This window comes from Lynx rufus, unplaced genomic scaffold (genome assembly GCF_022079265.1).
Source record: "Lynx rufus isolate CCGP_SWC_20201006 ecotype Redwood Valley unplaced genomic scaffold, mLynRuf1.p SCAF_11, whole genome shotgun sequence".
In the NCBI taxonomy this organism is placed as follows: domain Eukaryota; kingdom Metazoa; phylum Chordata; class Mammalia; order Carnivora; family Felidae; genus Lynx; species Lynx rufus.
Genome location: NW_025814825.1, coordinates 15,764,073 through 15,787,578, shown reverse-complemented (window position 1 = coordinate 15,787,578; position 23,506 = coordinate 15,764,073). Strand labels below are relative to the sequence as shown.

General features: G+C 40.9%; 2 long non-coding RNA genes across 2 annotated transcripts in view; one reads left to right on the top strand and one right to left on the bottom strand.

Moving 5' to 3' along the window:
- Positions 1-13,084, top strand: part of LOC124506920 (uncharacterized) — a 74,954-nt gene extending 61,870 nt beyond the window's left edge. The window contains exons 5-7 of the long non-coding RNA XR_006960893.1: positions 5,648-5,807; positions 12,158-12,367; positions 12,458-13,084. This is a non-coding gene — a long non-coding RNA (uncharacterized LOC124506920). The remainder of the gene's footprint in view (positions 1-5,647; positions 5,808-12,157; positions 12,368-12,457) is intronic.
- The window catches only part of LOC124506921 (uncharacterized), a 28,125-nt gene extending 13,093 nt beyond the window's left edge, over positions 1-15,032 (bottom strand). The window contains exon 1 of the long non-coding RNA XR_006960894.1: positions 14,215-15,032. This is a non-coding gene — a long non-coding RNA (uncharacterized LOC124506921). The remainder of the gene's footprint in view (positions 1-14,214) is intronic.
- Positions 15,033-23,506: the final 8,474 nt, after the last annotated feature.

Genomic DNA, 23,506 nt, shown 5'->3' with positions numbered 1-23,506 from the left:
CTCAAGAAATACAAATTAGAATATTAAAGGTAATGGGGCATTGTGTCTACAACTTACTCTCAAATAATTGAGAAATAAGTAGAGGATCAAGATGGAAGGTATACAGAAGCTCTGTGTACTACTTTGCAACTTTTTTTGTAGATTTGGAATTATTGCCAAATAAAGTTTTAAAAATTAAAAACAAAGGGCACCTGGGTGGCTCAGTTGGTTAAGCGTCTGACTCTTGATTTCAGCTCAGGTCATGACCTGAAGGTTCATGAGTTCAAGCCCCACATCAGGCTCTGTGGTGATGGTGCAGAGTCTGCTTGGGATTCTCTCTCTCTCTCTCTCTCTCTCTGCCCCTCCCTGCTCTCTCTCTCTCTCAAAATAAATAGATAAACTTTAAAAAATTAAAAATGAAAAACAATAGGGACACCTGGGTGACTCAGTTGGTTAAGCACCCAACTCTTGATTTCGGCTCGGGTCATGACCTCAAGGTTCGTGAGTACAGGCCCCACATCAGGCTCCGTGGTGACAGTGCAGAGCCTGCTTGGGATTCTCTCTCTCTCTCTCTCTCTCTCTGCCCCCCCTCCACTTGCACGCATGCTTCGAAAGAAAAAGAAAAAGAAAGAAAGAAAGAAAGAAAGAAAGAAAGAAAGAAAGAAAGAAAGAAAAACAGACAATGGCATTTTCTTCCCCCAAATAACTCTAAGAATAGCAAAGCCCATCCACACCTCCAAAAGATTGAAAGAATAGAAAACAAAAATGTTTCATTTCAATTATTTATGGCTGCATGATAAAACCACTCCAAAATTCAGTGGCTTTACTGTATTATCTGTCACGATTCTGTGGATTGATTGGCCTCAGTTGGGAGTTCTGCTCCCTGTGATGGCAGATGAAGCTGCAGTCATTTGGGTGTCCCCTAGGCTGAACATCCAAGATGGCACACTCACATGTTTGGAACTTTGCTGAGGTTGGTTAGAAGAGGGAGAGGGCTGAAATAGGCCACTGAGATGGCTGGGGCCTCTTTGCCCATGCAGTCTCAGGGTCTCTCCCTTTCTACCTGGTCTCTAAGTCACTTCTCCATATGATCTCTGTGGGATGACCTGATCAGAGGCTGGTGAAAGAATTCCCCCAACGCAGAACAAAGGAGAGAGAAGTTTATTGACTATACCACAAGGGAGCAATGGGCAGGACAGCAAAGGAGAGACTGCCTGCCAGGAGGCAGCAGGTGAGGGGTGGGAAAGCTGTATTTAAGGGGGAAGATGAGAAGGTATGGGAATTTTCCTTTTTTGGTACCTATGTCCAGGTATAAGTAACTCATTGGTCAGCTAGGCCTTATGGATATTTTGAGGTGGGTGGCCTAATGGGCCTGTTTGTATTCAGTAGGGAGTCTCTGTGGGCCCTTCTACCATACTCAGGTTTCCATTGTTCAAGTTAGTTGACTAAAAGTGGCAAGCGCCCTTCAAATACATGCTTTTATATGGACATGAGTATTCATTTCTCTTGGGTTGATATCTGGTCCATGAATATTTAAATATATTTTATAATATATTAATTCTATATATTTATTAATTTTGTATAATTAATTATATTTAATTACATTTCTACATTTAATTAATTTTATGTATTCTATAATATATCTGATTCATTGATATTTTTATGAGAAAGCTAAAGGTTATTTTCCAGTTATTAAACTTTATCGTTCTAATCCCCAGTTAACAGCAAATAATAGTTAATTTGGAAGAAGATGATTAGAGAAGTTGATGGAACCTTTACTTTAAGGGTAAAGGAATTTGCAATCCCTGTCAAAATATCACCAGCATTCTTCAGAGAGCTAGAACAAACAATCCTAAAATTTGTATGGAACCCCCAAAGACCCCCAAATAGTCAAAGAAATCTTGAAAAAGAAAACCAAATATGGAAGCACCACAATCCTGGACTTCAAGATGTATTACAAAGCTGTAATCATCTAGACAGTATGGTACTGGCACAAAAACAGACACATAGATCAATGCAACAGAATAGAAAACCCTGAAATGGACCTACAAACATAATGGCCAACTAATCTTTGACAAAGCAGGAAAGAATATCCAATGAAACAAAGACAGTCTCTTCAGCAAATGCTGTTGGGAAAACTGGACAGAGACATGCAGAAAAATGAACCTGGACCACTTTCTCACACCATGCACAAAAATAAACTCAAAATGGGGTGCCTGGGTGGCTCAGTCGGTTAAGCGGCCGACTTCAGCTCAGGTCATGATCTCTCGGTCCGTGAGTTTGAGCCCCACGTCGGGCTCTGTGCTGACAGCTCAGAACCTGGAGCCTATTTCAGATTCTGTGTCTCCCTCTCTCTGACCCTCCCCTGTTCATGCTCTGTCTCTCCCTGTCTCAAAAATAAATAAAACGTTAAAAAAAATTTTTTTTAAATAAAAAAAAACTCAAAATGGATGAAAGACCTAAACATAAGACAGGAAGCCATCAAAATCCTCAAGGAGAAAGCAGACAAAAACCTCTTTGACCTCGGCCTAAGTAACTTCTTACTCAACACGTCCCTGGAGGCAAGGAAAACAAAAGCAAAAATGAACTATTGGGACCTCAACAAAATAAAAATCTTCTGCAGAGTGAAGGAAACAATCAGCAAAACTAAAAGCCAACTGACGGAATGGGAGAAGATATTTGCAAACAACATATCAGATAAAGGGTTAGTATCCAAAATCTATGAGGAACTTAGCAAACACAACACCCAAAAAACAATCCAGTGAAGAAATGGGCAAAAGACATGAATAGACACTTCTCCAAAGAAGACATCCAGATGGCCAACCAACACATGAAAAAATGCTCAACATCACTCATTATCAGGGAAATACAAATCAAAACCACAATGAGATACCACCTCACACATGTCAGAATGGCTAACATTAACAACTAAGGCAACAACAGATGTTGGTGAGGATGCGGAAAAAGAGGAACCCTTTTGCGCTGCTGGTGGAAATGCAAACTGGTGCAGCCACTCTGGAAAACAGTATGGAGGTTCCTCAAAACACTAAAAATAGAACTACCTTACGACCCAGCAATTGCACTACTAGGTATTTATACAAGGGATACAGGTGTGCTGTTTCCAAAGGACACATGCACCCCTATGTTTATGGCAGCACTATCCACAATAGCCAAAGTATGGAAAGAGCCCAAATGTCCACCAATGGATGAATGGATAAAGAAGATGTGGTGTGTATATACAATGGAGTATTACTCGGCAATCAAAAAGAATGAAATCTTGCCATTTGCAACGTGGATGGAACTGGAGGGTATTATACTAAGTGAAATTAATGAGTCAGAGAAAGACAAAAATCATATGACTTCACTCATATGAGGACTTTAAGAGACAAAACAGATAAACATAAGGGAAGGGAAGCAAAAATAATACAAAACAAGAAGGGGGACAAAATATGAGACTCTTAAACATGGAGAATAAACTGAGGGTTGCTGGAGGGGTTGTGGGAAGGGAGATGGGCTAAATGGGTAAGGGACATTAAGGAATCTACTCCTGAAATCATTGTTGCACTATATGCTAACTAACTTGGATGTAAAATAAATAAATAAATAAATAAATAAATAAATAAATAAATAAGAAAATAAGTAAATAAATAAATATTAACTTAAATTTAAAAAATAAAATAAATAAAAAACTATTTTAGAAATAAAAGGGTAAATGAATTTGATTTTTCTGTTTGTTTTTGAAAGAGAGAGAGCGAGCGAGAGAGAGCACTTGTGTGCACCAGTGGGGGAGAGTGGCAGAGGGAAAAAGAAAATCTTCAACAAGCTCCACACTGAGCATGTAACACATGATTCCACAATCCTGGGATCATGACCTGAGCCCAAATCAAGTCAGATGCTCGGGGCACCTGGGTGGCTCAGTCGGTTGGGAGTCCTACTTTAGCTCGGTCATGATCTCACAGTCTGTGAGTTCAAGCCCCGTGTCGGGCTCTGCGCTGACAGCTCAGAGCCTGGAGCCTGTTTCAGATTCTGTATCTCCCTCTCTCTCTGACCCTCCTCCGTTCATGCTCTGTCTCTCTCTGTCTCAAAAATAAATAAACGTTAAGGAAAAAAAAAAAAGAGTCAGATGCTCAACCAACTGAGCCACCCATTTAAGAGCTTAGATGTTGAAACGTAACTGTGTTGTTTAAAATCCTGATTCTACCATTCACAAGATGTATGACCTTAGGCAAGTTACTTAACTTCTGTGAGCTTCAGCTTTTTTATCTGCAAAGTGGAGGAAAATATAATAATAACTATCTTATTAGATGATTGTGATGATTAAATCAGATGCCTCCAAACCTAACACTAGGCACTTTGTAAATATGTATTAATTGTTAGTAATTATTAATAATAATTTATATACTGCTGCATTATTACCTTTAAAAAATTATTTATTTATTTTGAGACAGAGAGGGAGAGAGAGAGAGAGAGAGAGAGTGCACCCGTGTGCTTGTGTGTGTGTATGTGCACGGGTATGTGGGCAAGCAACAGAGGGACAGAGAGAGGGAGGGAGAATCCCAATCAGGTTCTGTGCTGTGGCATCAGACACAGGGCTCCAACCCACCAACCAATAAGTCATGACCTGAGTTGAAACCAAAAGTGGGATGCTTAACCAACTGAGCCACCCAGGCAACCCTGCATAGTTACATTTTTATAGTGAAAATGCATTGCTTTTGAAATTTTTTATTTATTTATTTTTAACTTCTTAAAATATTTATTTATTTTTGAGAGAGAGAGACAGCATGAACGAACAGGGGAGGGGCAGAGAGAGAAGGAGACCCAGCATCCAAAGCAGGCTCTAGGCTCTGAGCTGTCAGCGCAAAGCCCAACGTGGGGCTCAAATTCACGAACCGTGAGATCATGACCTGAGCTGAAGTCAGACACTTAACCAACAGAACAACCCAGGCACCCCATTTTTGAAATTGTAAAAACAATTTTTAAATGTATGAAGTCAACCTTAATTTTGAGCGTTTACTAATACAAATGCATTCTTAAATTATCAAGTCATGCGTTAAGCTGCAAAATAGGAATTTTGCCCTGCTTTCTTGGTGTTTCAGAGGAAACGGAGACTGCTCACTTAAGGTCTGAATTGTGCTTTAGTTATTCTTTTCCATTCTATAAAGCAAGGAGGGGCACTTTCCTGGGCACAAAAATTCATGAAGTTGTGGTACCTTTTTTACCAAAATTGTTCCTAAAACAACTACTAATGACATTGAATTTCCTAATCTACAAGGAGTTCCTTTTAGTATTCTATTGGTCATTCGGATCTTTGAAGCAAAGCAATTCCAACTAAATTTCATGTTGACCCCTAAGGCTTTTTGTTTTAGAGTGAAAGAACTCTGTTAATAATCTAGCATCTTTTCCAAGATCCTGTCTTGTCTCCCTTTGGTAGATTGGAGTATTCCATTTTAATTCATTGCCTGTGGAATTAGTAATTATATGATATCTCTTGTGACTCCAATCTTAAATAATGATATCCCTTTAATAAGCTTTGTTCTATTTATAGGGCTTAAAGAGAAATTTGATTTTTAAGAGAAAACAGCAGCAATACTACAAATAACTGTTAAAATGTATTCTAGAAGCCATTTTCTGGCCTGTTTTTTATTGCTTTATTTGTGTTTCTGGTCAGAAGAACTGGAATGCAGAATGAGGAGCTTATGAGGTTCTCACCCTGGCTCCTCCCACCCATGCTTGGATTCAAACAAGTGGCCACTCACTAGCATATCCAAATGGATACCAGAGCCGTTTTCCAGACCTCAGGAGTCCTGTAGCCTTTCACCAGCCAAGCTGTAAGTACCTACAAGGTAACAAGTACTTTTCTCAAGGCTATCTTTCTGTGTGTGTGTGTGTGTGTGTGTGTGTGTGTGTGTGTGTGTAACAGCTTTATTGAGGTATAGTTTATATACTACACAATTTACCCATTTAAAGTGTAAAACTTATTGGTTTGTTTTGGGTTTTTTGAGTGTTTGTGTGTGTGTGCATAAGCTGGGGAGGGGCTTGTGAGAGGGAAAGGAACAGAGAGAATCTTAAGCAGACTCCACACCCAGTGCAGAGCCCAACGTGGGGCTTGATCTCATGACCCTGAGATCATGACCTGACCCGAAATCAAGAGTCAATGCTTAACCAACTGAGCCACCCAGCGCCCCTCATTGATTTTTAATATATTCCAGTTGTGCAATTATCACCAAAATGAATTTTAGAACATTTTCATCACCCCAAATATAAACCCCATGCCCAGTAACAAAACTCCCCTTTCCACATAGTGACAACAAAGTTCACCAAAAAAAGTATTTAAATTTATCCTACTAAAGCAAAAAGGACAGATTAAAAGGAAAGCTCAAACTGTGCATAGTGTTCTAATTTTTAAATTCTATAATTGTGTTTTGTCCTATCTCAAATTGTGCAAAGAATATTTTTAAGGACTCCTATTTTTTAATTTGGGAAATTTATATCTTATACAAAAAGGATTGAAATTGAGAAGATATAGAATTTTCCAGCATCTAAAATCGTGAAAATTGGGGTGCCTGGGTGGTTCAGTCGGTTAGGCATCTACTTCAGCTCAGGTCATGATCTCGTGGTTCATGAGTTCAAGCCCCGCGTTGGGCTCTGTGTTGACAGCTCAGAGCCTGGAGCCTGCTTTGGATTCTCTGTCTTCCTCTCTCTCTACCACTCTGCTTCCCCTGCTCATGCTCTGTCTCTAGGTCTCTCTCAAAAATAAATAAACATTAAAACTGTTAAAATAATTAAAAGAATCACAGAAACAAAACAAACAAACAAACATTCCCCTATTCACCCCAGCCCTAGGCAACTACTAATCTATTTTCTGTCTCCTTGAATTTGCCTATTCTGGAAATTTCACATAAATGGCAGCATATAATATGTGGCCTTTTGTGTCAGTCTTTTTCATTTATCATAATGTTTTCAAAGTTCATGTTGCAGTGTGTATCAGTACTTCCTTTCTTTTAATGGCTGAATAATACTCCATTGTATGGATGTGCCACATTTTCTTTATCCATTCATTAATTAATGAGCATTTGAGTTGTTTCTACTTCTTAGCTATCATGAATAATGTTGCTATGCACATTCATGTGCAAGTTTTAGTGTAAACATATGTCTTCATTTCTCTTGGGTGTATGCGTAAGAGTGGAATTACTGGTCCATGTGTTTAACCTTTTGAGGAACTGCCAGATTTACATCAAGGCTCTCTTAAGATCTACTTGGTCTTGGGTTAATTGTTGTTCCATTTGGGTATGGCCTTGGAAACAGGCCCTTGCTGTTCAGATAAGAAACTTCTGTCAAAGACTTTCACTACATTATGATCTGAACTTAGCAATCTAAAAATGTATGTGCTTTTCAACATTTTTGAAAATACGATGATTAGCATTCTTCTCTCTAGGGAAAAAAAAAAAGAACCTGTTTATCAAGTTTCCAGAACCATATAGACTCTTAAGGAGCACTTGACTCTTCTCACCCTAAAAGGCTGAGTAGACTTTAGGGGCACGTGGAGCAAGGCATAGTTGTATAAATTAAGGAGCATTACAAAAGAAAATATGTCTTCATTATTGCAAGGAAATTCTTCATTTCGCTTACAACAACATCCCTTGTTTCAGAAGTCAGAAATTCATATTGGCTAATAAATTTTTTATTGTAGTCACTCACACCTTAGCACAAATTACTTTAATAATCACACTTTCCTCTTAACCCCTGGTTAAGTACAGACTAAGATGTTCTGGTAGTAGAGGAGGTACTTTAAAAAAGGTAGAAAACAAGTAATTTTAGAGCCTAAAAAGGGGAATTGGGACACACTACATATATTACATTTAGTAGGTTATTTACTGCTCATAAAAATGCCATGAGATAAGTACTATCATTTTTCTTTAAAATTTTTTAATGTTTATTTACTTTTGAGAGAGAGAGAGAGAGAGTAAGAGCATGAGTGGGAGAAGGGCAGAGAGAGAGGGAGACACAAAATCCCAAGCAGGCTCCAGACTCCAAGCCATCAGCACAGAGACCGACACGGGGCTCAAACTCAGGAACCAGGAGATCATGACCTGAGCCGAAGTCAGACGGTTAACCGACTGAGCTACCCAGTTGCCCCCATTTTTACTTTAAAAGAAAGGAAAAGGGCTAAAAAAAAAAAAAGTTAAGTAACTTACTGAAAATCACACAAATTATAACTCATATCTATCTGATTCCAAAAAACCAGAGCATCCACTCTCTGTCCCGAAGAGAGAACAAATACTTGCAGAACTCTGGGGCTGGGCAGTAGGGAATGTGGAGAGTAGAGGTGTGCCGAAACCAAACTTTGCCTTCTCTACAAATTTTTGTCACATCCCTGGTTGCCACAACCACCTGCTGGCAGCACCTCCTGACCTCCAATGGTGCAAAAATGCTAATGAGTCCTTAAATGCTTCGTCTTCCTGGCTTAGAGGACCTACTGTATCTGACTAAGTTAGGATGGTAGCAACTGCTGCTGCCTGAGCCACACACTCCAGCAAAACTTCCTTATTTGGAAAAGTCCTTTCCATCCTATCTGGGCAGAAAGAATACAATCTCACATTTAAAAAAAAACAAAATGCTTTGACCTACATCAGAAGGGGCACTTGAAAACACTAAAACACAGAGAAATGGCAAAAAGATCAAGTATATTTCTAAATACTTTGCTCAAGTGGAAGGTGGGGGAATGTGGATGGGGTGGGGAATGCTTCATCAGATAGTTAAAAGAAAGAACATTCACAAAACCCTTTTGCTTTAACCCCAGAAGCTCTTCTAGTTAGCAATAAGCTTTGTATCTCAGTTATATGAAATTTAGCACACTTTTTACTGGAATGAAGAAAAAATACATTTTGAAACTGCTGTTGAAGCCAGGAGGGAGCTGAATGGCAGGAGACTATAGTTTCTCAGATGGGGTTTAGCATTGCTTCTCTCCTACGCAGAGGTTATATTTGAAAAGGTGGGACTAAGTGGATATTTTCAGGATGGGCCAATGAGGTCGGCCTGAGTATTAACTCTTGTTGTTCCTGGAGCAGCTTGGTAGAAAGATGAAAAGAGGAGACTAAAGTCTCAACCCTGCTGCTGGGTGAACTTGGGCAAATTACTTAACCTCTCTGGGTGGACCTCATTTTGCTCTTCTTTGAAGAGGAGTTGGACTAAATGACCACCAATAACCTTTCCAGAATTGACTTTCTGTTTTGTGATTTCCATGATTGTGGAAAGGGCTTGTCTAGGCTAAAGCGTGCAACAGAAACCATGGGTTTCCAATGACCTCTAGACACACCCATCGTTCCCTAACTTCCCTCCTGGTACCTTTAAACCCTCAGCCCTTCTGGAGCCCGGGGCCTTGGTGTTGCTTCCGGGCTTCCTGGAGGGACCTCCCAGAAGACCCATTAGTATGCAAAGCACAATAAGCTGAATATCATTCCCAGTGCTTATCGAATTTTATCTGTCCTATATTCCATTCTCTCAGAGTCTTCTTTCAACCACCTGGCCCTGCATGATGATGGATTAAATCAGATAAAATAACCCTCACTGAGATTTCCTAACATGTAAGCCTCCTCACAAAATAACTTAAAAATAATCCGAATATACATCCCTCTTCCAAAGTTCCTCATATCTTTTAGTTTATTTACTTTGAGAGAGAAAGGGAGAGAGAGAGCGTGCACATGCACATGCAAGTGCACAAGCAGGGGAGGGAAGAGAGAGAGAGAGAGAGAGAGAGAGAGAATCCCAAGCAGCCTCTGCAATGTTATTGCAGTGCCCCAAGTGGGCCTGATCCCATGACCGTGAGACCATGACCTGAGCCAAAATCAAGAGTCAGACGCTCACCCGACTGAGCCACCCAAGTGCCCAAAAGTTCCTAATATCTACATTATTTATTTATGTGGAAGGAGACAATTGATGGAGGGGTCTTCCTATGCCCCTGAAATTACATTAAGATTGGATTGCCTTCCCTGATCAGTGACACTTGGGGAAGTTGTCCTATCTTGGCAGGAAGATTGTAAACTCAAGATGGAGATTTTGTTTTTCCTCTGCATTAATCTGCAGCTAATGCCAGTGAACATTATCCTTGTTTAATTACATTCACTAACCAACTGACACAACTTCCCCTGGGAAGAAGCTTATCCGACTCTGACTCATGCTTTACAGCATGTTGGATTTGAGGAAATGGATAATATACGCCCCGCTGGCTTTGGAATTTTAAACAGAAACCCACATGCCGCCAAGTCTCCAGCTTACTCCCAAATATGGGAGAATGTGTGCCCCAGCCACGGTTGCAGGAGGCATGCTCAGTGTGACAAAAGGCAAAACCCACAGAGTGTGCTGAATGCCAGGCCAGGCGTGGAGAGGCAGAGCAAGTATTCACTTAAAGGAAAAGGAACAACCCCAGAAAAGTGGTGGGAGGATGCCTCCTCTAAGGACTGTGTCCCTTTCCTAGAGTTATTTTGATGATGTCATAGCAGTGAATGTCTTATTAAAAGTAAAGTAGGAGTGCCTAGGTGGCTCAGTCAGTTATGCGTCCAACTCTTGATTTCAGCTCCGGTCATTATCTCACAGTTCGTGAGTTTGAGCCCACGCTGACCTTGAGGAGTCTGCTTGTGATTGTCTCTCTCCTCTCTCTCTCTCTCTCTTTCTCTCTCTCTCTCTCTCTCTCCCCTCCCCTCCTCCCTTCTCGTGCACTCACCTGTGCTGTCGCACTCGCTCTCTCTCTTTCTCTCTCAAAATAAATAAATAAGCACTTAAAAACCAGTAAAATCCTTGCCAGCCTCAGGGACTAAGAGGTGTGATTTCAAAGGGCTAACCTTTAGAGGTTTTTAAAGCAGTACTCACAGACACAGCATGTGAGAACAAGAAATGAAATGATAGGAGCCTTGTGCTGAGCTGGTCAGGTCACTCTGTATCCAGATCATGGCAAGAAACTCTCTAGTAGCCAGCGTGCCCCAGGATTCTCTAGTATCAGAGATGTTTCCAGAGTAGAGCTAACTGGGGCAATTGCTCTTGTGTCTGAGTTTAGGGTGCAGGGAGCAGTAACCCAGGGCAGAAAGACGTAGATCCTCAGCTGGAAGCCAAAAAAGAAAGGCTCATAGTCCAATTCAACCCCTACCCCCCACTCCATGGCTGAGCCACTCCCTCCTTTTGCCCACACCTCTTAAGTCTCCACATGTCTTCTTACAAACTCTCTTCCTTTTCAGGACTGTCCTTGTTCTTCTTTAAAAAAAAAAAAAAATCTTTATTTTTTTTTATTTTTAAAATGTGATAAAAAATGTCAAAAAATATGGAAATATAACAATAACAGCTCCCATTTATGGAGTGTTTTCTTTGTGTAAGACACTATACGAAAACACTTAATGTGCATCATTTTATTCAGGTAGGTTTATTATCATCCCCGTTTACAGATAATAAGATTAAAGTTCATACAGGTGAAGTAACTTGCCCAAAGTCACATGGCTGAGATTTGAACCCAAGTGCTTTCTGTCCTAAGGCCATGTGCTTAAATATTGCACAGGCTTCCTTAAAAGTACAAGGAAGAGGGAAATATCAACCCTCGTCCACCACTCAAAGGTAACTACTGTGTTATCTTTCCAGACCTCTCTTTACATAAGTGTGATGTGGTGTTTATTTTAATCTGATTTTAGTAGAATAAAATCTGGGTTGATTGGGCTTCCAGGAAGAGGGAGAATGAGTCACCCACTGTAATTTATCCAGATTTCTCTTCCCCTTAAAAAGCTCTAGCTCAAACAACCTGCACTTGGATGAGTCCTGAGCCCTCTGCTGGTCTTCAAGAGGCATGGGTATCTTGCTGGAAGCATCATGCCAAGCACACAGTAAGCACTCAGTTGTTTCTCTCCAGTGGTATTATCAGGAACAGAATTTTCTGTTATTCTTGGCCTCTACTCCAATGTAAGTATTTTAGAGCTGTGAGTTTCAGGGCACCTGGATGGCTCGGTTAGTTAAGCATCTGGCTCTTGATTTCAGCTCAGGTCATGATCTTGCAGTTCATGAGATCAAGTCCCACTTTGGGCTCTGCGACAACAGTGCAGAGATTGCTTGGGATTCTCTCTCTCTCTCTCTCTCTCTCTCTCTCTCTCTAACCCTCCCCACCTCTTAAAAAAAAAGAGCTGTGAATTCCTTCCCTCTCTAGATGGTGCTGGTGCTGGTGCTGGAGCCAGATAAAGAACCAACTGCCCAAGTGAGCCTGGAAATACATACATGTCATCTCTCTGGAGAGCAAAATTGACACCATGACTACTGTCCTGGGACTGCCCTTTAAAACCTTTGCTGAATTTGTACTCCTGGTCTTTCTCATGACTACTGATGAAGAGAAGAGCTTCAGGGGTAGAGATAGTCACAGGTGAGGTGAAATGTGTGTGTTGGGGGTAGTGAGGAGAACAGAGTGGGATTCAATGGCACTTCTGGAGTTCATAGGAGCTCCTGTCATCAGTTCTAGCCTGACTTCAGGGGACTGGAGAATCCCCCACAGCCAATGAAGGGACTGACTTCAAGGGGCGGTGAATTACCCTGCTTGGTCATGAGACCTCAGCTGAGCAAGCAGAACAAACTGAGGCAAGTATGACAGAAGCTAATCAGGGAATCAGGAAACCTGTCTTTCCTTCTTACTTCTCACTAACCAGTACCTCCCCCTGCCACACATACAACCACACATATTCTCTTAAAAAATACCCCAAGCCATAAAGTGGTAAATTTTATGTTATACATATTTTACTATGATTAAAAAGAATCATATTTAGCCAACCTAGGTTAAATATTCTATTCTCTGTCCTTATTCCTATGTCTATGTATTCCTCAGAACTGTAATCCAAGCACTGTAATCCACATTATTGCATTTGAATCACCTCAATTTGTGATATAATTTGTGAGTTTCCTAAATGAGGGATTACTAATTTTTTTCTTTTTCTTTCTGCTTTTTGTGGAAGCATAACATATATACTGAAAAGTGCACAAATCATATACAGTTCTATAAATTTTCAAATGGCAAACACCTTCATATAACCAAAACCTAAATGAAGAAACAGAATGTCACTAGCACATCTTCCAGTCACTAGTTTCTCAAGGGTAATTCCTATTCATAAATTAAAAACATATATTAATTTCTCCTGTTTTTGAACTTGATATAAATGGAATTGTAAGTATGTATTCTTTTTTTGTCTGGCTTCTTCCACTTAACATTATATTTATGATATTCATCCTTACTATCGTATAGAGTTATAGACTATTTATTCCCATTGTTTTCTAATACTCCTTTATATGAATTCACCATGATTTATTTATCCATTCTATTGTTGGTGGACATTTGAATTGTTTCTGGTTTTTAGCTATTACAAATAGTGTCACTATGAGCATTCTTGTATATATGTTTTAGTGAACATATGTTTTTCTAGAAATGCAATTGCTGTCATAGGGTATGCACATTTTCAGCTTGGATAGATATTGTCAGACATTTTTCCAAGGTGGTTGTAACCAATTTACACTCCCACTAGCAATGTGTGAGAGTTCTGGTTGCTCCATATCCTCACCAACACTTGGTGTTGTCTGTCTTCTTTATTTTAGCCATTCTGGTGTGATGTGAACAGATATCCTGTTGTGCTCTTAATTTGCATTTTCCTGTTGATTAGTGAATGGAGTATTTTTCATATATTTATTAGCCATTTGGATATTCTAGGAATTTTTTAAGGTTTTGCTTTCCTGGTTATTAAAGTAATACATGCTAATTGAAGAAGGTATGTCAAATACAGAAAGGAATCGTGGTGGCTTTGTACACGTCAATTTAGTTAAATTGGAACTACGTTTTTCAGAATTTTTTTTCCCTATCTAATTCCAGGCTAGATTTAGCCACAAGAAAATTTGCATAAAGGGTGCCTGGGTGGCTGAGTCCATTAAGCGACTGACTCTTGGTTTGGGCTCAGGTCATGATCTAGTGGTTTCATGAGTTGGAGCCCCACTGTGCTGACAGTGCAGAGCCTGCTTGAGAGTCTCTATCTCCCTCTTTCTCTGCCCCTCCCCCACTCATGCTGTGTCTCTCTTTTCTCTCTTTCTCTCTCAAAATAAATAAGTAAACTTAAAAAAAAAGTAAGTTTGCATAAGACTTGCAGAAGTGAAGCAGCCATGTTTATGTTCAGAAGGTCTGCATAAAGGCAGGCACCATTGCAACTCATACATGTCTCAGATCTGCTGGTTTACCTGTTGGCATGGGAAGGCAACTGGACTCATAGTTCCCACCACATCTTGCCCTTCAACTTGTTCAACTCCTGGTCCAAATGTGTGTTTAGCTCCATGCCAAAGGTCCCAGCTCCTTTTGCAGGTCACTGACATCACTGAGGTTGGAGGTGGTGGAGGCAGTGGGAGACAGATGCAGGTTCCACTTCACCCTTCAGGGTGCCACATTTTTCTTGCAAGTTCCAGTTTGCCCTCACTCTCCCATACTTCATGTCTCTTCATTCTTCCTAGCTGCTACCCTCCTGACTTCAGGCCCGGCGCGAGAAACATAAGCAGCAAGTGCACATAAGCTATTTAACCAGCGCCCACAATTACATAACTTCAAATCCCTTATAATAAACCACTGATTCTAGGTCATTCTTAGTAGTTATGCATCTCTGATTAAACTTTGATACAGGCAATAAGAAGAAACAGACTTCACCTGTAATCCCACATCCCGAGTGGACCACTGTCAACATCTCAGTCTGTATTTTTCCTGCCTGGAGTATTTTCATTGAAGAGAATGAGTTCTGGAGAGGTTAAGGACTGCTCAGGGCTCAACTGGTAGGTGGCAGAGCCCAGCCGTCAGAAATCTGGTTTCATTCACGCCAGTGTGGTGTTGCCTCCACTGTGTCTCAGAATCCCTGAGTGACCCTTTACTCCTCCAGCTTTCTGGGGGCCCTCCAACTCTGAGCATGAGCTCTGGGCCTGTGAGAACAGCTTTTGAACACATCTTCCTGGGCTTTTCAGCCACCTGCTTTTACAGCTTCCCCATTCTGTTCTGACCAAATTACAGGAGTTCCACCTTTCTGTTCCTCTTCAGAAAAAGAAAAGTCTTTTAAAATGAGAGTCATGCTGTGTCATCTACATCCGGAGAACTGACTAAGAAGTGATGGCCACCAGGGGGCCAAAGAGAGTCCTAAGGCCTTCCCTGCCCTGCCAAACACTGCTCCCCTGAAGTCTAGAGATGAAGTACTTTTATTTAAGCATTACTGTCTTGAGAGTTCTTTTTTAAAATAGAAGTACTCTTGAGAGAGGCAACACATGACATAATTCTTCAGAATGAATGATTTCCCAGATGTAGTAGTAAGTGACAAAAGCTTTGGTAAGAGAGCAGGCTGGACAGGAGACAGCAGGAGGTGAAGTCAAAGACAAACTCCCTACTATACGATTTGGCCAAGAGTCTCCAGGACTCTGAGTTTTATAAAACCAAGAGTCAACAACACTTTTCTGCTCAAACCTGAGACTTGGGCTTGAGCTCTGCTCCTCGCCTAGAGGGTGGATCCTCTAGGACAGATTCGCTTCCCTGAGAACAGAACCAGAGAGAAGTATCCAGAGATGGAGAGCAATTTAGAAACTAATGACCTTTGGGGTGCTGGCTGGCTCAGTCAGTAGGGCACGTGACTCTCAATCTCACAGTCATGAGTTCAAACCCCAAGTCCAAGTAGGGCATGGAGCCTACTTAACATACATTTAAAAAGCAAAATACATTAAAAGATAAAAAAAATTCTGCTCTAGAAACTAGTGATGATGAGAAGAAGCTGGTAACACATACTCTTCCAGCATGTCAGTTATGCCTGACTGGCTTCTTGAAAAAGAAAAAAAGTGGATGTTGTAGTTAAGGTTTCTTGCTTTGTTTGTTTTCCCCTTCCAACAGCTATAGATACTGTTGGCCTCATTCCTGATTTGTTCCTATCACTGCCCCCCAAGTAGAGGGGATAGTTACTCTACAGGTTGGTTGCTGAGCTGGGAGCCGCAGGCTGGCAGGGAGGCCACAGCCCAAAGCACAGGAGTGCCCAGGGGTAACATTATCCTGCCAGAGCTAAACAAGGAACTGAGTGTTTAGAATAACTTCAAGAAAGTCGTGGGTGTTTCCTCTGTCAGAGAAACAAGAAACCACAGTGAGATAATGGATAGCTATATTCAGGTCACAGATTATCAGCTGCCATTGCTACTTCCTGTTCAGAATTCAATGAAACTTCTTTCTAGTCACTGGAGCCTCATGGATTCTGCAAGCATGACAGCATTTTGTGATGTGGGGCTTGGAAGCGCTGCTAACCAGAGGTGGAACTGTTTTTTGGGGGGCGGGGGGTGAGTCTTCAGGGGCCTGTTCCTCGTAGGTGGTGAGTGAGGAACCATCAGTGAGAATAATTTTTGCCAGACTCTTGGTATTTTTCAGGCTTTTAGACTAAGATTTTTGTGCATTATCTTATTTGACTCTTAAAACAAGTGCTATGCAAAAGACAAGTGATAGTGAGGATGTGGAGAAACTGGAACCCTTGTACACTGTTGGTGGGAATGCAGAAAAGTGTCCATCAACTGATGAATGGATAAAGAAGACATGGTATGTATATATTATATGTATATGTATGTGCATATATATATATATATATATATATAATGGAATATTACTCAGCGATAAAAAAGAAAAATCTTGCCATTTACAATGATGTGAATGAAGCTAGAGATAATTTATTTATTTATTTATTTATTTATTTATTTCCAATATATGAAATTTATTGTCAGATTGGTTTCCATACAACACCCAGTGCTCATCCCAAAAGGTGCCCTCCTCAATACCCATCACCCACCCTCCCCTCCCTCCCACCCCCCATCAACCCTCAGTTTGTTCCCAGTTTTTAAGAGTCTCTTATGCTTTGGCTCTCTCCCACTCTAACCTCTTTTTTTTTTTTTTTCCTTCCCCTCCCCCATGGGTTTCTGTTAAGTTTCTCAGGATCCACATAAGAGTGAAACCATATGGTATCTGTCTTTCTCTGTATGGCTTATTTCACTTAGCATCACACTCTCCAGTTCCATCCACGTTGCTACAAAGGGCCATATTTCGTTCTTTCTCATTGCCATGTAGTACTCCATTGTGTATATAAACCACAATTTCTTTATCCATTCATCAGTTGATGGACATTTAGGCTCTTTCCACAATTTGGCTATTGTTGAGAGTGCTGCTATAAACATTGGGGTACAAGTGCCCCTATGCATCAGTACTCCTGTATCCCTTGGGTAAATTCCCAGCAGTGCTATTGCTGGGTCATAGGGTAGGTCTATTTTTAATTTTCTGAGGAACCTCCACACTGTTTTCCAGAGTGGCTGCACCCGTTTGCATTTCCACCAACAGTGCAAGAGGGTTCCTGTTTCTCCACATCCTCTCCAGCATCTATAGTCTCCTGATTTGTTCATTTTGGCCACGAAGCTAGAGAGAATTATACTAAGCAAAATAAATCGTCCAGAGAAGGACAAACACCATATGATTCCACTCATATGTAGAATTTAAGAATGAAACAAACAAAGGGGGAAAAGAGAGAGAAACCAAGAAACAGACTCTTAACTATAGAGAACAACTGATGGTTAGCAGAGGAGAAGGCATGGGAAGATGGGTCACATAGGTGATGGAGACTGAGGAGTGTGCTTGTTGTGACCACACCAGGTGTTGTATGGAAGTGTTGAATAACTATATTGTACACCTGAAACTAGCATTACACTGTATGTTAACTAACTGGAATTTATTTATTTATTTATTTTATTTTATTTTTTGAGAGACAGAGACAGTGCAAGTCAGAGAGGGGTTGAGAGACAGGGAGACACAGAAACCAAAGCAGGCTCCAGGCTCTGAGCTGCCAGCACAGACCCCCATGCAGAGCTCAAACCCACGAACTGTGAGATCATGACCTGAGCCAAAGTCAGACACTTAACTGACTGAGCCACCCAGGCACCCCTGGAATTTACATAAAAAATTTTTAATAATTGAAAATAGAAGTGTTGTGTCATCGAGCAAACCCACTTCTGGGTATTGATCCAAAATAATTGAAGTCAGGATCACAAATCAATATTGGAACTTCTATGTCTACTGCAACACGTTTCACAATAGTCAAGATGTAAAAACAACCTAAATGTCAATTGAAGGATGAATGGATAAAGAAAATGTATAGACACATACAATGAAATATTATTCAGCCTTTAAAAAGAAGGAAACCTTAAAAATATGTGACAGCATGATTGAGTCTTGAGGACATTAGGACATTATGCTAAGTGAAAGAAGCCAGTCACAGGACAAATACTATATGATTGTACTTATATGGGGTATCAAAAACAGTCAAACTCGTAGAAGCAGAAAATAGAATAGTGGTTGCCAGGAGAAGCCTGGGGAGTTGCTAATCAATAGGTTTAAAGTTTCAGTCATGCAAAAGGAATAAGTTCTAGAGATCTGCTGTACAACATTGTGTCTATAACTTACAATACTGTGTTGTACACAAAAATCTGTTAAGTACAGGGGCGCCTGGGTGACTCAGTCGGTTAAGCACCCGATTCCAGCTCAGGTCATGATCTCATGGTTTGTGGGTTCAAGCCCCACGTCGCGCTCTGTGCTGACAGCTTAGACCCTGGAGCCTGCTTTAGATTCTGTGTCTCCCTCTCTCTGCCCCTCCCCTGCTTCACTCTGTCTCTCAAAAAGTAAATAAACGTTAAAAAATTTTTTAGGGACGCTTGGGTAGCTCAGTCGATTAAGTGTCTGATTTCGGTTCAGGTCATGATCTCATGGTTCATGAGTTTGAGCCCCACATTGGGCTCTGTGCTGACAGCATGGAACCTGTAGCCTGCTTTGGATTCTGTGTCTCCCTCTCTCTGCCCCTCCCCCGCTCATGCTCGCTCGCTCTCTCTCTCTCTCTCTCCCCTTCAAAAATAAATAAACATTAAAAAATTATTTAATCTGTTAAGAATAGATATCATGTTAAGTGTTATTACTACAGTAAAACAAAAATACAAATTTAATTTAAAAACCACACTTTAGGGGTGCCTGGGTGGCTCAGTCTGTTGAGCATCCAACTTCAGCTCAGGTCATGATCTCACGCTCCGAGTTCAAGCCCCGCATCGGGCTTTGTGCTGACAGCTCAGAGCCTGGACCCTGCTTCAGATTCTGTGTCTCCCTCTCTCTCTGCCCCTCTCCTGCTCATGCTCTGTCTCTCTCTGTCTCAAAAATAAAATAAAATAAAAAATTTAAAAACCACACTTTGAGGGGCACCAGGGTGGCTCAATTGGTTAAGCATCTGACTTCGACTCAGGTCATGATCCTGGGGTCAGCGGGTTTGAGCTTTGGGCTCTGTGCTGACAGCTCAGAGCCTGGAGCCTGCTTCAGATTCTGTGTCTCCCACTCTCTCTGCTCCTCCCCCGCTCATGCTCTGTCTCTCTCTCTCTCTCAAAAATAAACATTAAAAAAAACTTTTAATAAAAAAATAAAAACCACCCTTTGAGAACAGTACTATTATTATCCCCATTTTATAGATGAGGTAAGGGGATCGTAAATGTTAATTTGCCCAGGGGTCACAGTGGTAGAACTGGGAATTAGAATCAAGACTTGCTTCTCTCTCTCTCTCTCTCTCTCTCTCTCTCTCTCTCTCAGTACTTTATTGAACTATCACTTACATACACTTAATATGTATATAGCCATGTGGCCACCACCCAGATCAAAATTAGAACATTTACATAACTCGTAAAAGTTCCCCCATGCCCATTCCCCCTAACTTCCAAGGTAACCAATGTTCTGACTTCTATCCTCATAGATTCATTTGAACTTCATATGAATGAAATCATACTCATATCTGGCTTCTTTTGCCCAGTAGAGTGTGTCCAGGATTTGTCTACCTTGTTGTATGTATCAGCAGTTTTTTCCTTTCCTTACTGCCGAACAGTATTTGATTTTATGAATATACCACCCAATTTACTTTTATCTATCCTCTTGTTGCTGAATATTTAGGTCGTTTCCAGTTTTAGGCCCTTTCGAATAACACTGCCATGAACATTTTTCTTAGGTAGTAGTGAGTTTAACTTTATTAAATGCTGCCAATGTTTAATACAGTATTAAGTACTGCCAAACAGTTGAGTTGTTCCACATCCTTGCTAATACGTGGAATTGTTGGTCTTCATTTTAGCCATTAAAATGAGTGTGAGAATCAGCCCTTTCCCATCCCAAAGCCTATGCAGCATCATAGAGCTCCTGCTACATCCATAGCTCTCGGTCTTGGGTAGGAAAAAGCCACTTAAGTACCACTTACATGCTGGCAGCAAGAATGGAAAGTGGCTTTCCAGGACAGCTACATGCCAGGACATCTGCCTCCTCCATCATTTCTGAGGTGTGCCCATCAAAGTCAAGATTGAGTGTGCACATGCCATTTTCTAGGAAAAGCTCCTTTAGAGAAAGCTCTCCTGTGGCTTCTGGTACAAGGGTGTGCCAAGTGTGTGGCCAATGTGGTCAGAGCCTACTGTGAGGCTGGGCCTGTTCATTGCCGCTAACAACTTGGAGTGGTTCAAGCCAGAGCATCAGAAGGCTCTCAAGGATGTCCTGGCCCAGGAAGCACTGTAGCCCGAAGCATAAAAATCTTAGAACTATTTTGTAGTTTGACTTCATCCCCTAATGTGGCCTTTGAGCAGGTTATTTAACCTTCTGTGACTCAGTCTTGTAAACTATTAAATGGGGCAGCAATGCCTGCACTCTATCTTGCACAGGGTTCTTCAAAGGCTTCCTACTGTTCTTAGAGTGTCTCTTTTTCCAGCTCATCTTTCCCCCATGACCCCTATGCTTCCACCACACTGACCTATTTGAAGTTCATGAGCAGGATGTCTTCTTTTACTCCTCCACATTTTTATACAAGGTCCTTTTATGTAGGTATTCCTTTTCTCTGGAATACCCTTTCTCACCTAGTCCAACTAGCAAACTTCTCTTCATTCTCTGACACTCAGCATGAGCAACACCTCCTTTGTGAAGTCTTCCCTGATCATTCCTTGACTCTCCTAGCCAGATGGATGGCCTCATAACACTTGGTGTTATACATCCACTCACATCACATTGTTTTCTTGTGAGTCTTCCCCATCAGACTGTGGGTTCCTTAAGGAGAAAACCTCCTAGCACTGTGTCAGGCAGTCATGGGATAGCAGTTGCTCAATAAACATATACTGAATTAATGAATAAATCTTGAAAGAAAAGGAAATATGTTAATAGTAAAAAAAAAAAAAGGAAAGCAAACCTTCAGCACTGTCTCCATTAGTTAAAGAAATACATGCATATGATGAACTATTCAAGCAACAGACACAGAAGTTTCCCCCAGTCTATGACACACCCAGGGACAGCCCTATCAGCAATTTGCTTTCAGACCTTTTTCTATATGTATACAATTTCTTTTCCCAAAAATGGGGTCATGTATTTCAGAACCTGTTTTTTATTTATTACATCATGAACACCCTTTAGAAATGTCTCTTTTTTCCCATTATTATTGAAATATAAGTTGGAAGCACAAGTCTCAGACTCGGTAAATAATTGGTCAGGGATAGAAACTTAAGGACAGAGTTTCCTTCTCCATCCACCCTTCTGGGAAACCTAAAAAGTCCTTTATTCATTCATTCCTGTGTTCTTTTAATTACAAAAGTAACACATGTGCACTGTAACAAATTCATACAATACAGAAATGTATAAATAAATAGGTAGATATCTTCCATGTATGTATGTGTGTATGTGTATTCACAATTTTTAGGAAGAAAAAGAAGACTGTACTGTACATCCATAACTACACAAAAAAGTGTTGCTTTTTTCACTTAGTAGCTCATGGACAACTTGATCAATAAGTATATATCAACCTCATTCTTTTTGAATGTTTATTAATTTTTGAGAGAGACAGAGTGTGAGTGGGGGAGGGGCAGAGAGAGAGAGGGAGACACAGAATCCAAAGCAGGCTCCAGGCTCTGAGCTGTCAACACAGAGCCCGATGTGGGGCTCGAACTCACAGACTGTGAGATCATGACCTGAACTGAAGTCGGCCCCTTAACTCACTGAGCCACCCAGGAGCCCCAACCTCATTCTTTTTATGCTTGCATAGTATTCCATTGAATGGTGTGCCATGATTTAGATGTTTTCTAACCCTTTATTGATACAATATATCCATTCAAAAAATACTTACTGAGCACCAATAGGAAAAAATAAATAGCAGTGTTGAGCTCACAATGGCAGGTTTATCCCAGGATGCTGCGAGAGCCTAGAGGAGATGCATAGGCTGGGAGGCACGTATTTGACTGCACCTAGTAGCATCAAGGATTTACTAGCAAGTATGAATCTAAAAGCTCAGCTTCCCAGCACTCTCCCTCCCAGCCAGGCCTTGCATCTCATTGGCTAGAACAAGGCAGGATCCAGGACCCCCAGAGGGAGCTTCCAGAACATGAGCTGAATAGAGCAAGCATAGTTTGCGTTAGATGAACAAATTGATTTTGCAGACACAGGAAATTTCTCTCATACTTCAAGTCCTAAAATAGAAGAAATATGCTGGGATGCACAGGGAATTAGGGAACTTGGTTAACATTGTGAAGTAAATTTGATGTGCATTTTGAATCTGACAATCTCAACGTGAGCTGTTTCTCACTTCTCAAAAAGACTTTTACTGAAAATCAAGCAAGGACAGCAATCAGGGAATGTTCATACAGTAATAGAATGGAGGGAGGAGAACACTTCAAAGTATTGCTGTTATCAGAGGTGCAGGAAATGGAACCCTTCATGCTCTGCTGGGGAGACTATAAATCAGGCAGCCTAGAAGGCCAAGTGTGGCCTGGCCCAGTCTTCCTCTTTAGCCTCAACTCCAGATTTTCTCCCTGACACTGGCCCTGGTATTCTTCCAGCTCCGCCTACTGTCCACCTGAGGACCTCTACACAGGTCTACCTTGTCTGGAAAGATCCTTCTTCCCCAGGCATTCTCCCGACCCTCAGTCTTTCTAATCTTCCTATTCATCTGTTAATTCTCAGTTTCAGGGAGGCTGTCTCTAAACCCCTAGTATAAATTAGGTTCCCCTGTCTACATTCTCTGACAACCCTGTTCTTTTTCTTCAAAGAAGTAACCCTAATCGCAGTAATATATTAATTCATGTAATTATTTGTTTAGTGATAATGTCTATTCAGTGACATAGGATGAATCTGTGTCATTTTGTTCATAGCCGAGTTCCTAGGGTCTCATAAATGTCTGACACAAAATTGCACCCAATATATATATGTGTTGAATAAGTGAATGCTTTTAGAGTCTCTATAAAAATTGTAAATGTTATACTGTGTGACTCAGCCATCCTACTGAAAGAGTCTATCCTACAGAAATAGCAAAACTGCACTAAGACATAGGTGCAAAGTGTGTCTGTGGACGCATCATTTGTATTGCAGAGGTTTAGAAAATGCCTGATGTGGTACATCATTCAATGGAATATTATGTAACCATTCAAAGGAATGGCAAATATGTATCTA